Source organism: Xenopus tropicalis, chromosome 3 (genome assembly GCF_000004195.4).
Source record: "Xenopus tropicalis strain Nigerian chromosome 3, UCB_Xtro_10.0, whole genome shotgun sequence".
NCBI lineage: Eukaryota > Metazoa > Chordata > Amphibia > Anura > Pipidae > Xenopus > Xenopus tropicalis.
The window spans coordinates 133,695,176-133,709,576 of NC_030679.2; the positions used below are offsets into that span (position 1 = coordinate 133,695,176).

The 14,401-nt window shown below is 43.8% G+C and overlaps 1 long non-coding RNA gene across 1 annotated transcript; it reads right to left on the reverse strand.

Moving 5' to 3' along the window:
• Positions 1-1,838: 1,838 nt before the first annotated feature.
• On the reverse strand, positions 1,839-7,262 carry LOC116409804. Its single transcript, XR_004222085.1, has 2 exons — positions 6,216-7,262; positions 1,839-1,898 (listed from the first exon to the last, which is right to left on the reverse strand). It is a non-coding gene; the product is annotated as an uncharacterized LOC116409804 (long non-coding RNA).
• Positions 7,263-14,401: the final 7,139 nt, after the last annotated feature.

The following is a 14,401-nucleotide window of genomic DNA, read 5'->3' on the forward strand; positions in this document are numbered from 1 at the left end:
TTGTTTTACAAGCGGTCTGGGCCTCCATCCAGTTCTTCATAGCGTTAACAATATAATAACAGCTTCCATCAAAGGCTTTCCAGCCAGAGTCACACTTGGTTGCCTCTAAAAGAGAATACAGATACATTTACGAAAGTCCATAGTGAAAATGGTCACAAATCAGTGGTGCACTGGGCCTCCCCTGTAAAAAAAATCTGCAGAGGGGCCTGGCACAGATTAGCAAAACTTAACCAGCTCCCCCCATGCTTGTGTATAAACCCCTACCCGCTTTGCTCCCCACCAGCTCTTAGGTAGGAGTGTAACATCCAGTTTGGAATTGAACCAGTGCCCTGCAGGTTACTGCGCAGTATCTTTTACCACTGCTGTATTTGGGCAGAAACCTACGGTCCTGGTTCCTTGCTATAGTAACCCTTGTATATACATGTAGGCAGGGTTAGTTTCACCTGTTGTTAATCTGGTCACAAGTGCTCTGGGTTAACAATCAACCTGCCTAAAAACTCTCTGCACTCAGTCATGGCCAAGGTTGATTGTTAACACAAAGCACCTGTAACCAGATTAACAACAGGTGAAACTAAATAAATAAATATACCCCTTGGAGTCAAAACCCACACAATATCCTAAACCTACTTACGTCTGTTATTCCCTGGAAACAGAATACAGCACTGAGACACCTTTCCATCATTTCTGTCACACTGTTAGTTACCTATTGCCAGTAAGAGCTCCTGCCTAATGTGGTTCATAGCTTCTGATATTCGGGTTTCTGAAAAGAAGAAATGTAAATAATAAAACCATCAATTTATAGGCCTATAGATCATCAGTCATCCCTTCAAAATGTTTATTGCACCTGAAAATAGGGCTCATTTACTATAAAATGATAGAGAATAATTAAACCCCATAGAACTCTGTGAACTTAACTCTCAAGCCTATCTCCATATAATGTAGCAGTCAGACTGAGGAAGGAACCCGCTACTTATTGCAAGCCTTAGTCAAAATGATAAAAAAAAAAGTCAATTCCTTACCTAGAGACTGTTTTGTCATTGTGATTTGTTCTAGAAGGTTGGTTTTTTGCTTATCTACAAATAATACACAACAATTAGTAAAATTGGCCAAGAAAGTAATAAAATATGTTTATACATGTTGTCTCATTTGCAGATCCTTGATACATACATGCTAGGCCCCATCAGCCAATGAATGGACAGAGTTCTGCCTCTTGCTCCCACACTACTTCCTGTTACAGTTAGAGCTGCATTATTTCCTGTCATGTGATCTCTGAGGGAGCACACAGCCCATCACTAAATGGCGGCTCAAGTGAAAGGATGTAAAAGGGTAATATTTACTGATATATATATTCCAGTTTGGCGAGATTCTTTAATAGGCCACTTACTATAAACTGTGCTAATTATTCATTCTGGGGGTATAGTTTTCCTTTAAATCATATAGTTCTTTGTTGCTAGGCTCAGTATCTGGTTGTAGGGCCATATCAGACAGTGGAGGGTGTAAGAATGATTCACTAACACAGTGCTAAGCTTCCTTAAGAACCCAGGGGTGTATTCTATCAGACACTGATTCTTTGTATATGTATTTTTGAAAATAATTTAAAAAAATCCCTCCATATAAAAAGATAAAGATTCTGAAAAACATATCATTTAAAATAATTGAGAAATATTTTACAACTAAAAACTGAGTGAATGGAGTCTCATACTCGAGACCCTGGTTCAGTTTCCTGTGGCAACTCCTTGTGCCCCTGGACAAGTCACTTCATCTCCTGATGTCCCAACTACTTGGTGCACCTATAATGGCTGCCTTGTTTGCTATCATAGTGCTTAGAGTCCCACAGGGCTTACCCAGTGTCTGGTTTATTGTCCTGATTTGTGTTAGAAAGTTGGCTTTGTCCTTATCTGCAAAGAATGAACAGAAATTAGTCGAGTTTAGTAGAAATTGGTATGATCATAGCAATAACTCTACTGATATTTGCCTGTGGCCATAGGTGGATATTAATAAAGACTTGGAGAGACTGAGCCTGTAACCTGTAAATGTACCCTACCTTGCCTGCAATGTTGTATTGTACAAGGTTCTAACCAGGTCCATATTTAAATACTAAATAGACCTTGTCATTTCAAGTATACAGAGGCCCAAACAGCCCAATAAATATTGACTGTCTATGGCAGGGGTGTCAAACTCAATTGCACAGGGGGCCTAAATTCAAAACACACTTAAGTTGTGGGCCAAACAGGATAAACATTTATTGAACACACTAAAATTCAGTTGTCTTTGCTCTTATATCATTTTATCAGAGCTGGAGTGCCAGCAGCCATATTATTGCCCCATGTACCTGTGCCAGCAGCCATATTATTGCCCAATGTACCTGTGCCAACAGCCATATTATTGCCCCATGTACCTGTGCCAACAGCCATATTATTGCCCCATGTACCTGTGCCAACAGCCATATTATTGCCCCATGTACCTGTGCCAACAGCCATATTATTGCCCCATGTACCTGTGCCAACAGTCATATTATTGCCCCATGTACCTGTGCCAGCAGCCATATTATTGCCCCATGTACCTGTGCCAACAGCCATATTATTGCCCAGTGTACCTGTGCCAGCAGCCATATTATTGCCCAGTGTACCTGTGCCAGCAGCCATATTATTGCCCCATGTACCTGTGCCAGCAGCCATATTATTGCCCAGTGTACCTGTGCCAGCAGCCATATTATTGCCCCATGTACCTGTGCCAGCAGCCATATTATTGCCCCATGTACCTGTGCCAACAGCCATATTATTGCCCCATGTACCTGTGCCAACAGCCATATTATTGCCCCATGTACCTGTGCCAACAGCCATATTATTGCCCCATGTACCTGTGCCAACAGCCATATTATTGCCCCATGTACCTGTGCCAACAGCCATATTATTGCCCCATGTACCTGTGCCAACAGCCATATTATTGCCCGTGTACCTGTGCCAGCAGCTATATTATTGCCCCGTGTACCTGTGCCAGCAGCCATATTATTGCCCAGTGTACCTGTGCCAGCAGCCATATTATTGCCCCATGTACCTGTGCCAGCAGCCATATTATTGCCCCGTGTACCTGTGCCAGCAGCCATATTGCCCCGTGTACCTGTGCCAGCAGCCATATTGCCCCATGTACCTGTGCCAGCAGCCATATTGCCCCGTGTACCTGTGCTAGCAGCCATATTGCCCCATGTACCTGTGCCAGCAGCCATATTGCCCCGTGTACCTGTGCCAGCAGCCATATTATTGCCCCATGTACCTGTGCCAGCAGCCATATTGCCCCATGTACCTGTGCCAGCAGCCATATTGCCCCATGTACCTGTGCCAGCCAAAAAATCAAGTAAGCGCCAGAACTCCGGTTTCTCCCGCCAGCTCTCTCTGTCTCTCTTGAATGACGGCGAATGCATGCGCCAACCCCGCGGGCCGGATATAATTACATACCGGGCTGGATGGGGCCAATCCGCAGCTGGTTCTAATAAATTAGTAAGGGGTAAGTGGGTTCACTGGCAGTGTTTTGTGGGAAGGGTGGGATGGACTGCTTTTCCCTGCCCTGCTTCCCAGTGTAAGTGCCCACCCAGCAGGGGGAGCTGCAACATGGCGCTGAAAACTAAAAGTAGAGAGCAAGAGAAGGTGTGGAGAATAACTTATTCATAATAATTGCCCTGATATTTATTTACCATAGCTGTATTGGTACAGGTAGGATTTTTGTGGTATATTGGAGCTGAAGGAATTATTCGCTTTGCAAGGTTTGGCATAGCTGTAATGAACCTTGGATTCATGTAAAACAGTAAAACTTTTGTGTCTGTAAGAGTTAGTCTTACTTGGAAATAATAGGAAAACAGTCTGGGGTGGCAGGAATATGAATTCTATTGGGCTTATGGGAGATACTGTTTATTGTTGGGGCATAAAAAGTTTTAAAACTGAGTCTGATATAAGGAACGGGCCGGCTGAGAGGTGACAGAAAAACCAAGAGAAGAGTGTGAGTATGGCATTAATGTAACATTAAGTGCTCATACAGAGGGGCCTCCTAGTTGCTGGGTTTATTGTCAGGTCATGGGGGCCAATCCAGGCAGTAAAGGGTGTAAGAAGATTTTTTTTTTAAAAGGATTTGTCAAAAACTATGTTCTCTACAAAATATCTGTATGTAGCGATATGATGCAGAAAGTAAAAGTGTCTAAAAAGTTGGATGTGAAAGTGAAGCTCCCAAAAAATGTGTGTGCGTGAGTTGTATGTGTGTGTGTATATGTGTCTGTGTGTGTGAGAGAGTTGTTTGTGAAAGGGAAAGTGCCTGAGAATATGTGCGTGTGAGTCCAGACCTTTTTATGGAATACACTCCCCCCCCTATTCATAACACATTCCATATGCTATCATCACCTTCCAGATTTAATATACAATGATATGAGCAGATGTGTGAACGGCCAAGTCAGGAGAAGGGAATAAATGAAACATCATTTAACCCATTCAGGCCTGGTTTAAAACCAGTTTTCTGTTTGCAGTACTTATATCTATCAGGTCCTGAAGCTTTTTGTGGAATACACTCCCCCCCCCCTATTCATAACACATTCCATCATCTCGTTATCATCACCTTCCAGATAAGAAGATACAATTATACAAACGGATGTGTGAACTGCCAAGTCAGTTGCAGTATCTTATATAAGGTCCTGAAGCTTTGTAAACCCAAAATTGGTTGCTGCTCCACTAGGTTTTTGTTTCATTTTCTTTTAATACGCTGTACTGTCTGTGTGTCTATCCTGCTTTAGGCAAATAATTTATTATTTTCATTGTTAGCTAACCTCATTTCAGCTTTGATGTTGTGTTTTTTCATAGTGTGGATTTTCATAGATTTTCTGCCAACCTTATTTATAGGTCATCAATTAACTTCCATTTGCTTCTTTAATAATTATCAAATAAACGTAAATGCAAGTTGTTTAACTATAAATTATTTCCAATTTATTCTGCATGAAATCTAAAAGAAAATTGCAGTTTGTTTAAATTTGCTTCTGCATAGGGATGAGCCTATGTTTTCCCTCAGATAAACCTATATTGATACAAAGATAAACCTATACTTTCTCCTGTATTCATTCTGAAGTCAACAAGTTACAGGTCCGCTACCTTGCATTTGACAAAATGAGGTCACGGTGTTATTTCACAGACATATTATTACAAATATAAACATAAATCATAATCTAGGGCAGTGCTGTCCAACTGGCGGCCCGCGGGCCGCATGCGGCCCGCGGCCCCCCTCTGTGTGGCCCCCCACCTGTCTGGCTGCTTTGATGGCTTACTCTTGTGTAAGCTTTAAATGGTATCAGTACTGAGATTAACTGCCCCCCTGCATGGTTCTCACCTCAGATTCAGGCTGTAATCAGGCTGTATTGTTTAAACATGTAATCCCCTGTGTTGTTCACACCTTTTAATCTCTGCATTGTTCACCCCCTGCAGTGTTCACACCTCAGGTTCAGGCTGTAATCACCCACATTGTTCCCCTGTTCACACCTCAGGAGCAGTAGAAACCCACAAATAATCCCTGCACACTACAAAAAGAACATATACTGAGGTGGTACTTCAATTAAAAAGTTTTTTAATATATAGTTATTGTGCAGTCTGTAGGAGCAGTGCCAGCATTGTGTCACTGTAGGCTGCCTGTGTGTGCCATACAGTATGGCACACACAGGCAGGGTAGGGAAGGCTGAGTATGGCACACACAGGCAGAGTAGGGCAGGCAGAGTATGGCACACACAGGCCAAGTTTGGCACAAACCAGCCAAGAATGGCACACACAGTGAAAGTATGGCACACGCAGGCAGGGTAGGGCAGGCAGAGTATGGCACACACAGGCAGGGTAGGGAAGGCAGAGTATGGCACACACAAAGGCAGGGTAGGGTAGGCAGAGTATGGCACTCAGGCAGGGTAGGGCAGGCAGAGTATGGCAGGTTTTTGCTGTACTACAACCATTAATATGGGTATGGTCATGTGATAACATGGGTGTGGTTTCAAGTGGGTGCAGTTTAAAAAAGGGGAGTGGTCAAAACTGGCTTCCATTATCGGCCCTACACCACGTAGGTCGGAAAAATTCCGGCCCTCGGTACAACAGAAGTTGGACAGCACTGATCTAGGGTCATGGGGTCTGTTTTTATGCCCATGGAACAGATCCAGGAAAATACCAGAACACAAAAAGAAGATAAAAAAGGCAATTGCTTACCCAGTGTCTTTTTTATAGCTGTCATTTGTGTTAGAAAGTTGGCTTTCTGCTTATCTACAAAGAAAAATGTATAATCAAATGGAATATAATATCTAGAGGTCACTGATTTATTTCACAGACAGCTAAGTATTAACCTAACCCCAAGGCCAGAGGCACTGTTGTGTGGCCATAGAAGTACTCTAGTGCACCACCAGTGTCTTACCGAGTGTTTGGTTTATGGTTGTGATTTGTTTTAGAAGGTTGGTGTAAGGATACTCACCGTGTTCGCCGCGTTGTCCGCCGTCGGCATGGTTTTCGTCGCTCAGTGCGTGTCGCGGCCTGAACGTCGCGTCGCATTGTGCGCATTCTCGCGCTCGTCCTGGTGCGCGCGCGATTATGCGCGCGCATCCATTGAGACGGGTTGCGTACATGCGCGGCGACTTTTCACGAGCACGTACGGTGAAATTACGCGCGCGTATAGCGTTACGCGGCGTGCGTCTTGACGCACGTCAGGTGCATTGCGTGCGTCTTGACGCCCTTCCCCCTGGGCTATTTAAAGCTGGTTACAATGCCTATCAGTGCCTGGTTATCACGGTCCACTCCTAAGATACCTAGCCTGTTCCTGTTCCTGATACTTCGGTTTGACCCTGTTCTGCTTTTGACTTTCCGACTACTCTCTGTTCCTGACTTTGGCCTGTTTACCGTTTAAGAACCTCTGCTGCCTGACTCGACCCGGATCTGCCTGACCAAGCCTTCGTCTCATCCTTGTGTACCTCGTTTCCGGCCTCACCGGCTACTCGTCACTCCCTCAGTTCCCTGTACCATCCTCAGGTGAGCTTAGGCTGTGTGGGGCGCTCGTGGGTCTCTCTCTCTACACGTCTGATCCTACCTGGTAAGCCTGACAGAATAACCAGGCCATAAAATGGATCAAGAAGAGGAACCCAATACTCTCGCCTTGTTGTCCCAGCAATTAGACGCTTTAACCCTGGCGGTGCAGGAGTTGCAAGGGGGTTTCAACTCCTTCCAAGAACAATTGAATGATCTTCAGTACCCCGCTGCTGCTGCAGGTCCAGCAACAGCTCCCCCTTCGGAACCCCAAGTTGGACTTGCCCTTCCTGCTGGATTCGCCGAACCCAAGATTCCTCTCCCTGATCGTTTCACAGGGGATAGAAAGACTTTTCGCTCTTTCATGAACGCTTGCAAACTGTTATTTACATTAAAACCCCGGACTTATCCTTCTGAACAAGCTCGTGTGGGTACGGTTATCTCTTTGCTACAAGGCGAGCCTCAAACCTGGGCTTTTCGGCTTATGGATCAGCAAGATCCGGTATTGTCCCGTGTTGAGACCTTTTTTCAAGCTATGGCCGTCCTCTATGATGACCCTCATCGGACGTCGTCTGCTGAAACGGCTCTACGTTCCCTTCACCAAGGTAGACGTCCAATGGAGGACTACACCCTAGAGTTCCGCAAGTATGCGGCCGATACTGATTGGAACGAGGCAGCTTTAAAGCATCAATTTCGCATTGGTCTCACAGAGAGCCTAAAGGACGAACTTGCTCGGACCGGTATTCCTGAATCACTAGAGGATTTCATCCTACTAACCATTCAGCTTGACCGAAGACTTCGAGAGAGGAAAGTGGAACGTCAGACCCTTACTGCTCCGTCTTGGGTCACACCTCGTGCTCCACCTCCTATTCGAGTTGATCCCTCTGCTCCATCTCTTCCCGATCCAGAACCTATGCAAATTGGTGCCCTTAGGTCTGCTCTGTCCTCTGAGGAACGTCTCAGACGTCGCCGCCTTGGCTTATGCCTCTACTGTGGGTTGTCCGGACATCTTCTTCGGGATTGTCCCACCCGTCCTTCCATTCCGGGTAAAGACCTCAAAAGAATAAACTGTCAATCTGATTTGTGTCCTGCTCCGCTTCTCACAGTTTCCCTTATCTTACAGTGGGAAGACAAGTCAGCGGAGCTCCAAGCAATAATTGACTCCGGGGCCAGCGGATGTTTCATTGATGTTCAGGTAGTGAAATCCTTCCGTATTCCTCTTCGACTCAAGAAGGTTCCCATGTTTATCCGTACGGCGGATGGGTCTGCTATCAACTCTGGCCCTGTAACACAAGAGACTTTACCTTTAAGTTTATCCCTCAATAAAAGACATATTGAGACCCTATGTTTTGATGTTGTAGCTTCTCCTCTGTTTCCAGTAATCCTTGGTTTACCCTGGTTACGAGCGCATAACCCTTCCATTGATTGGTCTTCTGGAAAAATGACTTTCTGTTCCAATTATTGTTCCCAAAACTGTGGTGAAAAGTCTTCTCTTCATTTTTGTTCTCTAGTGGACAAGTCCGACGTCCTTCCTGAGCCCTATCGGGAATTTGAAGATGTTTTTGACAAGAAGGGAGCTGATGTTCTTCCACCACACCGTGAATATGATTGCCCTATTGAACTTCTCCCTGGGGCACAAATCCCTTTTGGGCGTATTTATCCACTGGCCGAATCTGAGCTACTCGAACTACGCTGCTATTTGGATGAAAATTTAGCCAAAGGATTCATTCGTCCTTCTACATCGCCCGCTGGAGCTGGGATTTTTTTTGTGGAAAAGAAAGATCATTCCCTTAGGCCTTGTATAGACTATCGTGAGCTAAACAAAATCACTGTTAAGAACAGATATCAGATCAGAGAAGCAAAAATCTTCTCCAAATTGGATCTTCGGGGTGCGTATAATTTGGTCCGTATTCGCAAAGGGGATGAGTGGAAGACGGCCTTTCGAAGTCGTTACGGTCATTTTGAGTACCTCGTCATGCCCTTCGGCCTATGCAACGCTCCAGCAACTTTTCAACACCTGGTTAACGACATCTTCAGAGACTTTTTAGACATTTTTGTTATCATCTACTTGGACGATATTCTTATATTTTCTAAAGATCTTGAAGAACATAGAAAACATATGAAGAAAGTCTTCCTACGACTTCGGACCCATCAGCTATTTGTGAAGCTTGAAAAATGTCTCTTTGAAAAAACTACCATAGACTTCCTGGGTTTTATTATTTCCCCTTTTGGTATCCGGATGGACCCCAAAAAGATTTCTTCCATTTTGGACTGGCCTGCTCCTACCTCTAGGAAAGCGGTTCAACGCCTCGTTGGCTTCGCTAATTTTTACCGCAAATTTATCAGGAACTTCTCTCAGATAATTCTACCCATTACAGAGTTAACTCGTTCTAATCAAAAATTTGTTTGGACTTGTCAAGCTCAGACTGCCTTTGAAATCCTAAAAAAGCTTTTTACCTCCGCTCCAATTCTCTGTCATCCTGATCCATCTCTGCCCTTCACTTTAGAGGTGGACGCTTCAGAGTCAGCAGTTGGTGCTATTCTCTCCCAAAGGGTGGGACTAAGTGAAGAATTGCATCCAGTAGCCTTCTTTTCTCGGAAACTTAATAAATCAGAACAGAACTATGATGTTGCAGATCGGGAACTTTTGGCCATAAAATTAGCATTAGAGGAGTGGCGTTATCTCTTGGAAGGTGCTAGATTCCCAATCCTCATACTCACCGATCATCGCAACCTTGAGTACCTACGTTCAGCCAAACGTCTAAGACCAAGACAAGCCAGATGGGCTCTGTTCTTCATGAGGTTTAATTTTCACATTACTTATCGTCCAGGTGCCAAGAATGTCAAACCTGATGCCCTTTCCAGGATGTTTTCTGCAGATGCAGACTCTACGCAGAGAAGTGAACCCATCCTTTCTCCCAAACATTTTCTTATAATACAATCTTCTTTAATGAACCAGTTGAAAGAAGTCTCTAGTACTATCTCTGATCCTCCTTCTACAAAGAATTTATCTTTTAGGAATGGACTTTTCTTCCATTACAATCAAGTTTTTGTCCCACCCGAACTTCGACTCGAAGTGCTCAATTCAGTACACGATTCTAAATTGGCCGGTCATCCCGGTATTAAGAAAACCACTGTTCTGGCCAAAAGACTTTTTTGGTGGCCGGGATTAGCAAGGGACTGTGCAAAATATGTTTCTTCTTGTTTTACTTGTTCCAGATGTAAAGACACCCATATGAAACCTTTTGGTTTACTCCAACCTCTGCCTGTTCCCTCCCGACCCTGGGGATCCATTTCCCTTGACTTTATCTCTGAATTACCACCGTCAGAAGGAAAGTCCACTATTTTGGTGTGTGTTGATCGTCTGACCAAGATGGCACATTTTGTGGCGTTACAAAAGTTACCGACTGCTGCTAAGACTGCAGAAATTTTTGTCAAAGAAATTATCAGGTTACATGGTCTGCCAGATGAAGTCGTTTCTGACCGTGGGGTACAGTTTACCTCCCAGTTTTGGAGGTCCTTGTGTAAGAATCTCCAAATTAAAGTATCACTCTCCTCTGCTTTTCATCCGCAGTCTAATGGCCAGACTGAACGAACAAACCAGACACTAGAGCAATACCTTCGTTGTTACTCCTCCCATTTGCAAGACAACTGGTTTGCTTTATTGCCACTGGCCGAGTTTGCTTATAATAACTCTCACCATTCTTCCACCCAACAGTCACCTTTTTTCGCAAATTATGGTTTTCATCCTGCAGCTTTTCCGACTTCTGTCTCTTCGGAGATTTGGGTTCCTGCGGTTCAAGATCGTCTCACATTTTTGGCTGCCAATTATAAAATATTGCAACAAGCCATGACCAAAGCTCAGGCCGATTTCAAAACCTATGCCGATCGGAAAAGAAGGGGTGATATTAAATTTAAGGTTGGAGATCGTGTTTGGTTGTCAGCAATGAATTTAAAGTTGTCGTGTCCTACTAAGAAGCTTGGTCAACGTTTTTTGGGACCTTTTCCTATCATCCGTCAGATTAATGCAGTGACTTTCCAATTAAAACTACCGACTTCTTGGCGCATTCATCCAGTTTTCCATTCAGCTCTACTCAAACCCATGGTTCCAAATGTTTTCCCGGGTCGGTATTCTCCTCCTCCTCCACCAGTCCTCGTGGATGGTGAAAATGAATTTGAGGTAGAAAATATTTTGGACTCTCGAATTAAAGGCAGACGAATACTGTATTTGGTGAAATGGAAGGGCTATGGTCCTGAAGAAAATTCTTGGGAACCATTATGCAACATCCATGCACCACAGCTTTTGAAGGAATTTAACAGGAAACATCCTGGCAAACCAAATGCTTCTCGTGTCCTGAGGCCACGCTTTGGGGGGGGGCAATGTAAGGATACTCACCGTGTTCGCCGCGTTGTCCGCCGTCGGCATGGTTTTCGTCGCTCAGTGCGTGTCGCGGCCTGAACGTCGCGTCGCATTGTGCGCATTCTCGCGCTCGTCCTGGTGCGCGCGCGATTATGCGCGCGCATCCATTGAGACGGGTTGCGTACATGCGCGGCGACTTTTCGCGAGCACGTACGGTGAAATTACGCGCGCGTATAGCGTTACGCGGCGTGCGTCTTGACGCACGTCAGGTGCATTGCGTGCGTCTTGACGCCCTTCCCCCTGGGCTATTTAAAGCTGGTTACAATGCCTATCAGTGCCTGGTTATCACGGTCCACTCCTAAGATACCTAGCCTGTTCCTGTTCCTGATACTTCGGTTTGACCCTGTTCTGCTTTTGACTTTCCGACTACTCTCTGTTCCTGACTTTGGCCTGTTTACCGTTTAAGAACCTCTGCTGCCTGACTCGACCCGGATCTGCCTGACCAAGCCTTCGTCTCATCCTTGTGTACCTCGTTTCCGGCCTCACCGGCTACTCGTCACTCCCTCAGTTCCCTGTACCATCCTCAGGTGAGCTTAGGCTGTGTGGGGCGCTCGTGGGTCTCTCTCTCTACACGTCTGATCCTACCTGGTAAGCCTGACAGTTGGCTTTCTCCTCATCTGCAAAGAAAAACATATAATAATAATATGGAATATAATAATTAGAAAGTCATCCCTGAAATCTTCAGATACAGGTCAAGTTTTTTGAAAGCAAGAGGTCATATAATAATCAAAGTATTAACCTAACCTTGCATAGTACAGCCAGAATTGTAGTTGTACTGCCCATGGAACTGTTCTAGTACACCACCAGTACACAAAAGGAAGAGAAAAAGAAAACGGCTTACCAAGTGTTTCGTTTATGGTTGTGATTTGTGATAGAAGGTTGGCTTTCTCCTCATCTGCAAAGAATATATATAATAATATAGATAATAATATCTCGAAATTTACATAGGAAGTCATCTGACTCCAAGTCAAGGTCTAGTTATTTTGATGGAAAGAGGTCTCTGTATTATTTCACAGACTGCTAAGTGTTAAGCTATCTCTGAATACCAAGGCCAGAGAAGCTGTTACATTGCCCATGGAACTACTCTAGTACACGGATAGAACACTAAAGGAAGAGAAAAAAGAAATGGCTTACCGAGTGTTTGGTTTATGGTTGTGATTTGTGTTAGAAGGTTGGCTTTCTCCTCATCTGCAAATAAAAACATATAATAATATGGAATATGGAATCTAGAAATTCATCCCTGCAGTCACACGGCTGTAGGTTCAGGTCAATTTGTTGTGATGGCAAGAGGTAAGTATAGTAATTCACAGTATTACCCCAACCCTTGCATAGCAAGGCCAGGAAAGCTGTTGTGCTGCCCCTGGAACTGCTCTAGTACACCATCAAAACACTAAAGCAAGAGAAAATGGAAATGGCTTACCAAGTGTTTGGTTTATGGTTGTGATTTGTGATAGAAGGTTGGCTTTCTCCTTATCTGAAAAGAAATATAATTATATGAAGTATAGTATTTAGAAATTCATCCATAAAGTCACCAGACTGCAAATTATTATTATTATCTGGAAATTCTTTTTATGGCATAAGGTCACTGTATTATTTCGCAGCTAAGTATTAACCTAACCTTGCATTGCAATGTCAAAGGAGCAGTTGTGCTCTCCATGGAACTGCTCTTATACAACAGCAGACTAGTAGAAGAGAAAAGGAAAATGGCTTACCGAGTGTTTGGTTTATGTTCATGATTTGTAATAGAAGGTAGTCTTTCTCCTTATCTGCAAAGAAAAAATGATAATAATACCGAGTCTACCGAGTCCGAGTCTACCGAGTTCTAGCAATTTATCCCTAATGTCTCCAGACTCCATATTTAAGTCTATATCAAGTTCCTTTGATGGTAAAGGGTAACTGTATTATTTCACATTAATGTAACCTTATCTTATAAAGTATAAGCACGGACACACGTGACTCACGCAGGATAGGCCTTCGCAAAAAGGAAGAGATGCGCTTATGAGATGTTGCTAAACTGCAACTCTCAACTGCCAAAGGTGTATATATTGAATTATGGATGCCAGAGGTTATTTTGCATTTAACTAGAACTTGTTTTATTGATGGAATGCACAGCACATGCAGGGTTAATACTCACAGCACTGTGGTATAGTTGTACAAATATCAGATGCAGTTACAAGATAAGCAGAACAGTATGACACCACAGTGGAGATAGATGTGGGATAATAGGCAGGAGTCCCAAAGGTGTCTACCTTTACTGGCCCGGATCCCTAGGCCAACAATGGTTCAGGGTTTAGGGATAGCCTGAAACCTATATCTGAACTGTGGTCCCTACAATAAGGCACATTAACCTAACTTTGCATTTCATAGAAAGGCCAGAGGAGCTGTTGGGCTGCACATGGAACTGCTCCAGTAAAATACCAAAACACTAAAAGAAGAGAAAAAAGGCAATTGCTTACCAAATTTATCTTGTATGGTTGTGATTTGTGTTAGAAGGCTGGCTTTTTGCTCATCTGAAAAGAAAAATGCAGGTGTTGGTTGAGTTCTTGTGATGGCAAGAGGTCACTATATTTTTTCACAGACTGCCTAACCTAACCTTGCATAGCAAGGCCAGTGGAGCTGCCCATGGAACTGCTCTCTACACCACTAAAACAGGAAAATAAAAATAAAATGGCTTACCAAGCGTTTGGTTTATAGTTGTGATTTGGGATAGAAGGTTGGTTTTCTCCTCATCTGCAAAGAAAAGCTTATAATAATATACAATAAAATATCTATAAATTCATCCTTGCAGTCTTGAGACTGCAGGTCCAGGCTGAGTTCTTTTGATCAGAAGAGGTCACTGTATTATTTCACAGACTTCTAAGTATTAACCTAATCTTGCATAGCAGGCCAAAGGAACTATTACACTGTCCATGGAACTGCTCTACTACACCACCAGAAAACTAAAGAAAAATTTAAGAGAAAT